The 12,819-nt window shown below is 45.5% G+C and overlaps 1 protein-coding gene across 2 annotated transcripts in view; it reads right to left on the reverse strand.

The window, feature by feature from the left end:
- rnf214 (ring finger protein 214) overlaps positions 1-7,494 on the reverse strand; it is a 62,938-nt gene extending 55,444 nt beyond the window's left edge. For both annotated transcript variants that reach the window (XM_064352042.1, XM_064352041.1), the window contains exon 1: positions 7,227-7,494. The gene's annotated coding sequence lies outside the window, so the exon portion shown is untranslated. The remainder of the gene's footprint in view (positions 1-7,226) is intronic.
- Positions 7,495-12,819: the final 5,325 nt, after the last annotated feature.

Genomic DNA, 12,819 nt, shown 5'->3' on the forward strand with positions numbered 1-12,819 from the left:
CTGAGATGGGCATTTCTGGGATCGCCCTGTTTTAGTTTGCTTCCCATCTTGCAGATAGGTCCTACCAGGTCACCTGGATGGGGTCTGCCTCTGCTGTTCTCCATATACACCAAATCTCTTTGTTCAGTTATTAATTCACATGGCTTCTCCTATCATTGTCATGCAGACGACACAAAACTCTTCTTCTCTTTCCCCCCCACTGCCTCACAGGTTGATAATAAAATATCTTCCTGCCTGGCTGACCTCTCAACCTGGATGGCCAGCCACCACCTGAAGGTCAACCTCAACAAAACTGAGCTGCTGTTTTTCCCATGCATGACCTCCCTACTATGTGAGCTCTCAATCACGGTTGATGGCACCACAGTGACTGCCTCTCACTCTGCGAAGAGGCTGGGGGTGGTCCTGGACAACCAGCTGGACCTCAAAGGCAAAATCACGGTCCCACAGATTCCTTCTGTACAACACCATTCCTGACTACGCACTCCACCTAGCTGCTTGTCCAGGCTATGGTGACCTCCCGCCTTGAGTACTGCAACTATCTACTTGCAAGCCTGCCAGCTTGTGTTTTGCATAGACTGCGTTGTTGCTGCTCTTGTTTGTGTTAGTGTTAAACAGTTTAACCTTCAGGGTCCAAGTTGAACTATGCGGTTGTTCCCTGCACTTGGACCGGTACTTCTCTCTAGGGTTTTCGTCATACTTGTTTCTGGTTATGGTTATACACTTTGTTGTACGTCGCTGTGGATAAGAGCATCTGCCAAATGCCTGTAATATAATGTAATGTAATGTGTCATACAGCCATTACAGTTGATTCAAAATGCTGCTGCCCGACTCATCTTCAACCTTCCCAAATTCTCCCACGTCACTCCTCTGCTGAGGTCACTCCACTGGCTACCGGTCACTGCCAGGATCACGTTCAAAGTCCTGACCCTCACTTACACTGCAGCCAACAGGACGGCCCCTATCTACTTGCAGGACAAGATTCGATTCTATACACCAGCTTGACCACTCTGCTCTGCCACAGGGCGCCTTGCACCCCCTCCCACCCGAGTAAAGAGATCACAGAGCTTCTCCACCCTAGCTCCCCAGTGATGGAACAAACTCCCCGCCCCACTTCAAACCTCTCCCTTCTTTGTATTTGTCCTAATATTGTAGCTTGTTCTTCTCCCTAGTTTGGCTTGGCATAAGTTAGGTCAGAATAATGTTCACTGTGTGAACTGAACTGTGTTCTTGGCTATGAATAGCTGTACAAAATTAATATTGTACCTTATTGAACCTGTTTTGTAGTTGTCTAATGACCATGATTTGCACTTTTTGTACATGGTGGCTTTGGATAAAAGCGTCTGCTAAATAAATGCAATGTAATTATATTCCCCATTCACTTTAATGGCAGCTCAAATGTTTTTCCCTCAACACACACAATACAGGCTTACTGCCTGGACTTCACTAGCTTAGGTTATATTGGTGGGCGTTCTAGTTCCTTTCAGGGACACAAATCCTTTGACTTAGTTTCCTAAAAGGATTAGTTCCCAGAAAGTTCACTGATTCCTTCACAGCTCTAATCCTGACTCCCAAGAACAAGAACGAGAATCATGCAGTGACTGGTTCCGACTTCAAACTCTTCGTTCAGTGACTCCAATTCCAAGTGAACGAGAACGAGTCATGCAGTGACTCATTCCGTCTTCTAACTCTAGTTCCTAGAGAAAGAAATGCGACTGTGCTGTTGAATTCCTACAGGAACCCTAGGTCATCACTGTTATGGGATTCACAGATATGGGATTCACAGATATTTCTGAAACATTTAACCGATTTAAAAAATGTAGGCCTATAGCTTATATGGGGATGTCTTCGTGACATTTACTCAAGTAGCGTTTACGGTTAGCACACAAATAAGTGACACAAGTTAGCCTAGTAAACATTTTGCAAAGGACAGAAGGGTTGCTGATGACAATATAATGTAGCTATAGGCTATTCATTTTATTAAGAAAAGCACATTAATTAGTAGTGTGGGACAATTTCTTATTCATCTGTGGCTATAGTGGTGCGTATGTAATATAGTGGATCAAATGGACTGTAAAATAGCTTTGCATTTGTGTTGGGTAACTGAGTTGTGTCTGTTTCCTTCATGATACATTGATGACCTCTTTCGATGGTTTATTTACATCATGCAAATAATAGAGTAGGCTCCTCATAGCCCATAGCGTTTCTCAAATGTACCCGGAATAACAAGCTAGTGCAATACAAAGGCATTAGGGGGAGGAAAAGACATATAGCTGCAAAGACTAGTCTTAAACTCGTTCCGGTTCTGTACCAGGACCCAAGGAATTGGATGTTCAGTTCCTTCCCGGATTCGATCCCCACCGCTTTAAGTTCAGGAACTGTTGTTGCTTCAGTCACACCAACGGGAGGAGCTCAGAGAGTAAAGCACGCCCTGCTCAAGCGAATTATGCTGTTGTAGGCTAATGGCTACTACAGACAACCAAGCCCAAAGGTGAAAAAGGTTAAATAGGAGGAGTAGCTGCAGCTTCAGTGAATGGCAAGTTCCCAATTTAACTTACTGAAAGCTGAACAAAAAGAACAAATCCCAACATGGAGGTGAGTCAGTTCTATTTGTTTCCAAAAAGATTTGTTGAAAAGGAACAAATCGTTTATGAATGACACACCACCACATAATCCACATAATGGGTTAGCTGAAGGCGTGTTTGCCTGTCTAGTTAAATGTGCATATCTATGCAGCGAGCTCGCTAGTCTCTAATCTCAAACTAATTTTACTCGTTCTCTTACATTTTTAATGGCTGTGATTACAGTACCCATTTGTGTTTAAATTACCCAAAAGTCATAAAACATTGTAGTTCCTCCTTAAATTTGCTAGGCTAAGCCCACTAAATGTTATTCCTTGTTATTTTATGCAAACTCGCTTACAAGCCAAGTTAGCATGACGTCAAATGAAAATAGGGAGGTAAAACCAGTTTTGGCGATCTTTCAGAAAACATATTTTAACAGTTTATTCTTCATTCATAATTTCATAAATGCTACAGTACAATGAAATAACAACATATAAATTGTCAATGTGCCAGAATATAACTGTTGTTTCCTATAATACGATTTTAAAAATTAGCTGCTTCCCTCCGCATGTAATCACTGTCGTTGGAGGGAAACACATCATCACCTGTGCGACATTTATGGTGGGGTTATCTGTTTTCCTTCAACAACATGAACCAATATTTTGTAGTATTCGTACAGTAAAACTACTATACTGTACACATTTACTGGTAGGTATTGTTGAGGGATGCGTCATTTAATGAAAAGTGTACTCTCAAAACGCAATATGTGCCAAAATGTCTCTGTTTCAAACGGAAGCCCCCTGGCTTCAAAACGCCATTGCAGTTGGTGACTGGAATCGACCCGGCTCATGTCCCTTTTTTCACCTTAATAAAAAAAAAACACCCATTCATAAAACTAAAATCCTTTATACCATACTGTAGACACAATCTTGGAGAAAGCAGGTTAAGCTGGCTATGGAATACTATTCTATCTAATGGGAATTCGGAATCCAGAGATAGAGAATGTCTCCTTTTCATCGTAATTACAAAAAAAACCCATTCGTAAAACTCAAATGCTTTATACCATACTTTCTTATTTTAAAGTAATAATCTCGAAGATTTTCATTAAAATAAATGTCTTTTAAGTCACTATCTATCGCTGCATTGGGTAACACAATGGTGATTGAGCCTATTTTTATATTAATTTATACTATTATTATTATCATAATTCATGATTAAAAAACTTGGTGTCTGTGGCGACATTCCCGGGAAAAAATCACAAGCGGCGCACAGTTAGTGACGCGTGTTTCCATCAGTGGTTCGTCCGCCAGAGAGGGTAGGCGGAACTAACGCAACAGGCTCGCTCTTCAACTCACTTGTGTGTGAGCGGCGTATTGTTTTTTTCCGGTGTCTGCATGCGTTACAATAACAGAGAAAGGGGGGGTTGGAGGAGTTATGGAACCCTAAAAAGTTTTTGTGTAACATGAGAGATCATATTATTTGTTGATGTAGATTTCGTATTACATTTAATGACAATGTAACTTTACTAAATTACATAGCTATTTGCACAGCTAACGCTAGTTACCAGACCATGTCAAGAAAGACAACATTAGTTTAGACAACGTTGCGCACAGTATCCATCTCTCATATCAGGTAACGTTGCGTTAGCTAGCTAGCTAATGTAATTAACACAATCTAATGTCGGCTAGCAATTAGAAAAAAACGCTAACTAACGCTACCGACCGGTACCGACCTCGCAAACCGTCTCTCGAATGCAATGCTACCTTGTTACAACGTTGCAGTGTAGCTAACTTAAGGCCAGTTCAGATCAATGATTCGCAACGACACTGGGTGCAACTTGCAAAATTCCAAGACGTCTGATTGTAAACGTTCTAAAACTGCACTTGGCGATTTGACAAGGACGGTCTTTTAAAACCTCAGGGCAGGCAACGGCTCTGCTACTAGCCAGTTCACACCGCTGCAATTTTCTCTGCAACATTCTAAAACCGTTTTGCCTCGTTGCGAATCATTGATCTGAACTGGCCTTAACGTTACCGTTATTGACATTGCCATCGAGTTCATCAATATATTATAATGATCAGAATAAAGCCGGGGTATGTGGAGCAGAGCTGGGTCCGATTTCTGAAGATGTCATGCAGGAAAAAACGAAATTAAAGAATACGGCAGTATGGATTAGCATTGTTATTATTTTATTACGCTTCCTCATATGTTCCTTCAGCCTTTATGCCCTTTTTGATGAAATCTCCTTTGTTTTTGTTTCATTCTTCTTGTTCTGATTGCTAATTTAACACCCAGCTCAGCTTTATTCTCAAACGGTTTAGCTAGCAAAACCAGAAACACCAGGGGTAACATTTTGCAAGGCAGTTGTTTCAAAAATACCACACAACAATCATTCACGAAAAAGACTGCTTATTGTGCACGAGATACATAATTGCACGAGCCACAGCGAATCCCGCAAATTCTTCTCTGCAGTGTAAAGATGTTCATACTGGGCAAACGGTGGATAAAGAATGTTTGCAGAAATTGATCATCACTAATTCTGCCCCAGGTTTGCTACGGCATTTTAACCCGGCTCGGCAGTGTAAAGACATCTTGAGTTAGCCTAATGTTAGACAACGAATGAGTATGTACATAACGTTACTTTTATAACAACCGTTTTTTATTCAGTAAATAGTAAGTGTTATAGTTGGTGTGACAACTGACTGACGTCACACAGGCGACACTGGTTGGATCCGGTTGGATCTATGAGAAGTGAGGTCCAAAAACCCACCTGCAATTACCGCTTCTCGCCATTGGCACCGCCATAGAGAAAGAAACTGAAATCTTCCAGATCGTCACTTTAAGAAAGAATGCTATATTATTTTGCTTATAAAACTTTATAGGGCCCATCTTGTCAAAGTTCCTTTATACAAGTTGTAGGATAATAGGACCGCACCAAATTCCCAAATCCCCCTCCTTATCAGTGTGAATTCTTTTAAGAGCTCCAATCCTATAGAAAAATTTCACAATGCATTATGCTACATCCTGAGCTTGGTGAGGCATATCACTTTAGTGGATGCCTCAAACCCACTTTGTTTTGTGGTCAACCATGAGGCATATGTACATATTGCCTCTTGGAGTTGCTGCCAGTTTCCCAGCAAGATCCATCCCAACCAGTACAAATGGTTCAGACACCTGAGCAGTTCCAAAAGATTTAGAAGTAGACAATGACATATTGGTAACTTTATGTACTAAGAGACATGAATACATATTCATGTCTCTTAGTACATAAAGTTACCAAAGCACTGAACTGGGATGTATATTTGTGTTGTTTCTGAAACTGAGGAGAGTTCAGGAATAAGGTGCTGTACTATTTCCATTCATTTTCAATGATTTCTCTATAACGACATGTTTGCCTGTGCAGACAGTTTCATGAATCCAAGAATATGGCTGAGGTTCACTTCAATTTCTTATGCACTAACTATGGATACACCCCTGAATTATGCTTGGACAACTTACAACTTTTAGAACATGAAGTATACTGATGTATGCTCCAGAAAATTATACTAAATTACAGAACTAGTAGGCTATTAAGCCACTAGTTCTGACTGGATTGAGTTAATAAAACTCAAGTTACTTTTGAGTTTTATTAACTAAAACGTGAGCCAGTTTAGTCCCAAAGTTGTCAAAGTCTGACTAGTGGGTCTATATTTAAAGTTCTCATATAGCCTACACTTTTTAGTTCCCCTTTTCTTTCTAAGGAGATGCAGCGCTATGTGGTTTAAAACACTCCTCGCTATGATGGTACTATAAACAGATTAAGCGTGACTGACAAATGTTTATTATTTATTTAATTTGATGTGTAGTAAGTTTTATCTAAATGCATTTACAACATATAGCCTCTTTCCCAACGCTGGTATTTCTCGATGCAATTATGCCGCCGTGTTAACACATTTCTACGATTGCGGGTCAGGCACTTTCCACGGTAAGAAGAAATTTTAGGATAGCGCTTCCGATATCGCTTGTGTCGAAAGTGTTGCGACGGAAACGATAGAATTACTCTGGAGCCACATTTGTTAAAAATGTAAAAAAGGCATTCTTCACGGTCGGGAAAAATTTTATGACAACGTATCAATAACTAATAACCAATTAACATTATAAACATTTCACTGAGTTTTTCTTGTGGTGAAATGAGCAATAATGCCTATAATGTGTTTAGATTTTTTATAATGACCCCGTTAAGTACAGGCACAAATGCTCGTAAACAGTCACGTTCGCATTATAATTCCTGATTTCTAAAGTAAAAACTAACATCGCTGAACTATCAGTGCACTTTTGAAACGATCTGACTGCTCTATCTACTCCGATTTTGTATATTACCCTGTCAAATTACCTGTTCAAGTGAGCCCAGGTGCCAATTTTGTTTTATGTTTGTGCGTGGAACTCCCATTATGATTACAATTAGGCAGAACGTTCGACCTCCCTACTACTGAAAAACACCTAGTGGTCTTCTAAAAGCAGTTAGCGAAGTAGACAATATACTACTGATGTCAAGCACTATCTACACATCTAGATAACGTTAGCGAAAAAGATAAACAAATGGACAAGAGAATGTATATATAAAGAAATGTTTGCTCGTGCTGGCTATAAGCTGCAGTCTTGGTTAATTTAAAATGTGATACTTACATACTTGACGGGCTATGGGTGCCAAAGGATTGTACGTGTCCAATGTCAGCTAGCTAAATAAGATAAGCACTGCACACGGAAGTTATAAAAATGGAAACAAGACAGCCGCCACTAAAATGCTACTACAGTGAAAATTCTAGCTCAGCAAAATACAATGAAGCGTGAGCAGGACTACAGTGCTGAGAAACACACGAGAAGATGATGATAATGATGCTGCTGCTGCTGCTGCTTCTTCTTCTTATTTTTCTTCTTCTGCTTCTTCTTCTTCTTATTTTTCTTCTTCTGCTTCTTCTTCTTCCTCTTCCTCTTCCGCCTCCTCCTCCTCCATTGGCGTATTACCGCCACCTACTGGGGTGGAGTGTGACACAAAGACAGCTGTGACTACCCCCCCAAATGAATAATACACAGAAGTTAAAAAAAAAAACATAACTATCCGCAAAACAACACCATCCTACTCAAAGAAAGAAAACAAATAAACAAATAGAATAAACATACCCAAACTCACCTTAACCAGCAATCAGTAATTTAAACAGAAAAGCAACTACACTATGACCGAAATAACTTATCCTACACTCTCCTAACTAGTCCCGTTTTCCTAAAGAAGCTAAAGAGATGCCTGTTTAGCACATTTCCAGATGCCTTCTTCAACAGCCCTCCACGTTTTAAATCCTGAATGCCATGTTCCCTCGGGGCACTACATAGCCTCTCCCACTCCCTCACATATTTACGACACTCCTCCAAAATGTGGGTCACTTATTTCCATTCCTGGTAGTAATCACACAGCCACGTCAGACATTTACCCATCATTTTCAATGTCCAATTCAGTCCTGTATGCCCCAACCTCATCCTTGATATCATGGATTCCTTCTTCCTATCCCTTCCAGACAACCTCCTCTTCCCCACTTGTCTATGTTGCTGGCAATTGTTGCAGGCAATAATTGGACACTTCCGGCTAGAGTATTTCAAATAAAAGCTTGGTAAATGAAATTATTTCTTAAGTGTAATTTTGTCGTTTCTCTTCTTGTAACAAATACAGCTGGATATAATTGCACATAATTTACTAATATCAAAAAGATTATACAGTCATTTGCTGGTGTTTTACTGTAGCCTGGGCATGCTTTGCCATACACTGACTCATTTGCATACCCGATTACTGCAAAAACTAAAAATTGTTACCCAATGAAAGAGACGATACATTTAAAGTACAGACCCATATCTTTAACATTATACAGTCATTTCTGCGAATTCAGGTTCCCAGCAATTCTGCCCTACAAAGGCAGAAGACCTTAACTCGCCAGTGTAGAACTGAGAAAAATGACTTTAAAGTTGTTTTGTTGTCCACCCAAATGAATTGTAGGCAGAATATTGGAAATGTGGCAATAACATACATAAAGATCTTGAGCTCAAACTTGACCTTTGATCCTTATTCAGAAGTTAATGTACTCTGCCTTTACATTGTTTGCAAAATAATAAGGGGTCATGCCAAGGCAAAAGGTATTAACTTCCATTTGATCACTCACTTGGTTGCTGCACTATATAAAATCAGTATATGATAATAAATATAATATAAACATAAATATAATGTAAATGAGAATTAATTAATGTGTATTTGAAGGTCACAAAGGTGCATTACCAACTCACACATCATTAGGACCTATTTTATAACCCCATTGGTGTATTGAATTGCTCCGGCTATAATTCTCCGGCTCTACTTTACACAGAACAAACACCGGCTCTGGCTTTTCTCCTAGGTGGTGAGGTGGGTCAGACCTGGCCTAGTTTAATCCACCTTTTCTTCGGCTTGACATCTGTACACAGAAATCAGACCCGGCTCTGCTCCACCTATTCTCCAGGGTTAATGTTCTGTGTAAAGACGGCTTTATTCTGATCATCATAATATCATAATAGCTCATAATAGCTCTCTCTCCGTCGCTGTCCTCCTGAGAGAGGACGGCTCCCACCCCCACGTTACTGGCGTCGGTGTCGACGATGAATGGGCGGTGCACATCGGGATACGCCAGTACGGGGGCCTCCGTGAGAGCCGTTCTGAGCCGGGCAAAGGCTTCTGCGCATTCAGCGGTCCAGACGAACGGCTGGTACTTGCCGGTGATGGAGGGGACTGGCAATGGAGGCGAAACCCCGCACGAACCGCCGATAGTAGCTCGCCAACCCCAGGAAGCTGCGCAGCTCGCCTACATTTGCTGGGGTCGGCCAATCCCGCACAGCAGTCACCTTAGCTGGGTCGGTGGCTACCCCTCGCTCACTCACAACGTGCCCCAGGAAGGCCGTCTCCCTCCGGAGCAGCTGGCACTTCCGGGGATTCAACCGTAGCCCAGCCCGGTGAATCGCTGCGAGCACATTGTGGAGGTTAGCGAGGGCGTGCTCGAAGCTACTGGCATGTACTAGGAGGTCGTCCAGGTACACTATGCAGCAGCTTCGGGGGACGGCCGACAGCACCCTTTCCATCAGCCGCTCGAACGTGGCAGGGGCATTGCACAGTCCGAACGGCATCACGCGGAACTGCCACAACCCTTGCCCAATGGTGAAAGCGGTCTTAGCTTTCGCATCCTCGGCCATTTTGACCTGCCAGTAGCCACTCCGGAGGTCCAGCGAGCAGAACCAACTGGACCCCGCGATGTGGTCTAGCGCCTCGTCGATGCGGGGGAGAGGGTAGGCGTTGAGGCGCCGATAGTCCACGCAAAAACGCCACTCTCCGTTCTTCATCACTAGGACAGCAGGGGCCGCCCACGGGCTGTTGGAGGGCTCAATGACGCCTGCAGCGGCCATCTCTCTAACCTTCTCCTCTGCCCCCAGCCGCTTTGCGATTGACAACCGGTGAGGGTGCAGACGAACCGGTGCAGCGTCACCAGTGTCAATGGTGTGCTGCACTAGCTCGGTCTGCGTGCATTCCTCATCACGGGCACCGAAGAGGTCTGCATTGTCCTCCAGCAAGCGTTCAAGCTGTTGGCATTGGTGAGGGTTGAGGCCGCTGCAGCTGCGTCGCCACAGCTCGCGGACAGCACCCACCATCTCGACAGAGGGGGGGCCAGGCGAGCCACGCTCTGTGTTGGTTAGCTGGGGCGGCGGCTGGTGAGGGTGGGCTGAGGCTGCTCGGTGACGGGTCTTCCTGGACCTGCGTTTCCTCTTGGGGGTGGCGTGGAGGGCGAGGGTGGTGGCACCGATGGAGAGCCTGGCGTTGGCAATGTCCACCGTGGCACCCCAGTGGACCAGCAGATCCAGGCCGATTATGCACACGTCGCTGATGTCGGCCAGCCAGAACTCGTGCGTCACTGCCTCTCGGTTTCCGACCTCCACGTTCACCATCTTCTTGCCCCGCATGCCGAGCCTCTGTCCCGTCACTGAAAGCAGCTGAGTGGTTGTTGGGGACCAGGCAGTGTTGGGGAGCGTTCCTGGTCGCACCAGGGAGATGGTGGCCCCCGTGTCGACCAGTGCCCAGCAGGATTGCCCATCCAGCCTACAATGCAGGTATAGCCCGCCCGCCTCCCCCAGTCGGCCCACTCGCTGTTGGATGGTTTGCTCTTCTGCCCTGAAAAGGGCAGGCTGCTCTCCTGCCCTGAAAAGGGCGGGCTGGAATTTGCTTTCGGCTCTCGTAATGGAAGGACTTTCCTCGGTTCCTGCCTTCATGAAGGCAGATGGAATATTTGCTTTCGCGAGTGGGGCCGAACTGGTTTCAGGCGCAGCAGGCTGCTCCTGATTGAGGATGGGTTCTTGGGACAGCGGTTTCCTCACAGAGCCGCACCTGCGTTGTTTCCCCTCCGGCCGTGGCGATCGGGGCTTTGGCGCTGGTGCTGGGCAGTCGTGGGCCAGGTGCCTTGGCTCATCGCAGCGATAACAGCGGCTGCGTCATGCTGGGGGTGAGCGTGCCCAGCGGACTTCTTCCTCCTCCCCCTCGTAGCAGTCGCTTTCGCGGACACGGGGCCGGGTTGTCTGCCCTGGGGCCAAGCAGAGGACGTCCTCCGCTCTCTCTGCTTCCTTCAGAACGTCGTCTAGGGAGCGGGGCGTGGTCAGGATGACGTGCTGGCACAGCCGTTCCGGGGAGAGGGTCTGGAGGAAGGCGTGCAGCGCGAGCTCGTCCTGCCCTGCCGAGTCGAGGGACGGGTAGCCCTGCCGTGCGTGGAGCCGCACGTCTGCAGCCACGGTCCCCCAGCTCTCTTTTCCTTCACGGCGGCGGCTGTTCAGCTTCTCCCGGCTGCTCTGCATTGACCGCCAAGGCTGTCGTCAGCGCCTTGAGATCGCCCTGTTCAGCAGCATCGAGGTCTAGCAGGACCTGCAGTGCTAGGCCCTCCAGGGCGAGTGCTAGGTGCGTCGCCGTCTGGCTCTCGCTCCAGCCGCAGTGATGGGCAGCCAGCTGCAGCTGGGCTAGGTACGTCTCCCACTGCGCTGCTCCGCTGAACCAGGCTAGCTTCGGCTGTGTGCTAGCTGGCATGCTAGCTGGCGTGCTGGTTGTCATGCTAGCGCTGGCTGGCGTGCTAGCGCCGGCTGGCGTGCTAGCACTAGCTTCCCTCGGGCGCGTAGGTCGAACAGCACAGGCTCCGTCAGGTTGTCTGGGGGCCCTCTCTCATTGCGCCACCGAGATCTGCAGGTCGGCACCCGTCGCCGTCTCTGCTGCCTCGGTCTTCCGCTGCCTCGGTACCCCCAGTCTCTCTTCCAGCTCTCGGATCGCCTTCTCCACTTCAGCTAACTGAATCCCACTTCCGGACACCAATGTGGCGGTTTCGCGAGGAAGCAGAGACGGAGACGGGCTTGGCTGCTTTCGAATCGCTCCCGGGGAGCTTTGCTTTATTTGTGACATCTTCTCAACAGCAATTCGTAGACTGACCAAGATAGCTGGGCGAAACCTGCTTTTGTCAAAACCCCAGGTTCGCCGTGATTGGCTACCAAGGCACAGTAGACAAACCAGTCACGCAGCCTTAACGTCACACCACACAAAGGTCGAATAAATTTGCATACAGCGGGAAACAAACAGTGCGAGACACTGCAATGTAATTAACGGTAACGTTAAGGCCAGTTCAGATCAATGATTCGCAACGAGGCGAAACGGTTTTAGAATGTTGCAGAGAAAATTGCAGCGGTGTGAACTGGCTAGTAGCAGAGCCGTTGCCTGCCCTGAGGTTTTAAAAGACCGTCCTTGTCAAATTGCCAAGTGCAGTTTTATAACGTTTACAATCAGACGTCTTGGAATTTTGCAAGTTGCACCCAGTCTCGTTGCGAATCATTGATCTGAACTGGCCTTAAGTTAGCTACACTGCAACGTTGCAACAAGGTAGCATTGCATTCGAGAGACGGTTTGCGAGGTCGGTACCGGTCGGTAGCGTTAGTTAGCGTTTTTTTCTAATTGTTAGCCGACATTAGATTGTGTTAATTACATTTGCTAGCTAGCTAACGCAACGTTACCTGATACGAGAGATGGATACTGTGCGCAACGTTGTCTAAACTAATGTTGTCTTTCTTGAAATGGTCCGGTAGCTAGCGTTAGCTGTGCAACATTTTATGTTGTGTTTGCCTGTGGCTAGCCGTAACATAATTGGGGTCGAACAAGAGATTCAACAATAATGATTTAATTCAGAATTAA

Source organism: Anguilla rostrata, chromosome 9 (genome assembly GCF_018555375.3).
Source record: "Anguilla rostrata isolate EN2019 chromosome 9, ASM1855537v3, whole genome shotgun sequence".
NCBI classification, from domain to species: Eukaryota; Metazoa; Chordata; class Actinopteri; order Anguilliformes; family Anguillidae; genus Anguilla; species Anguilla rostrata.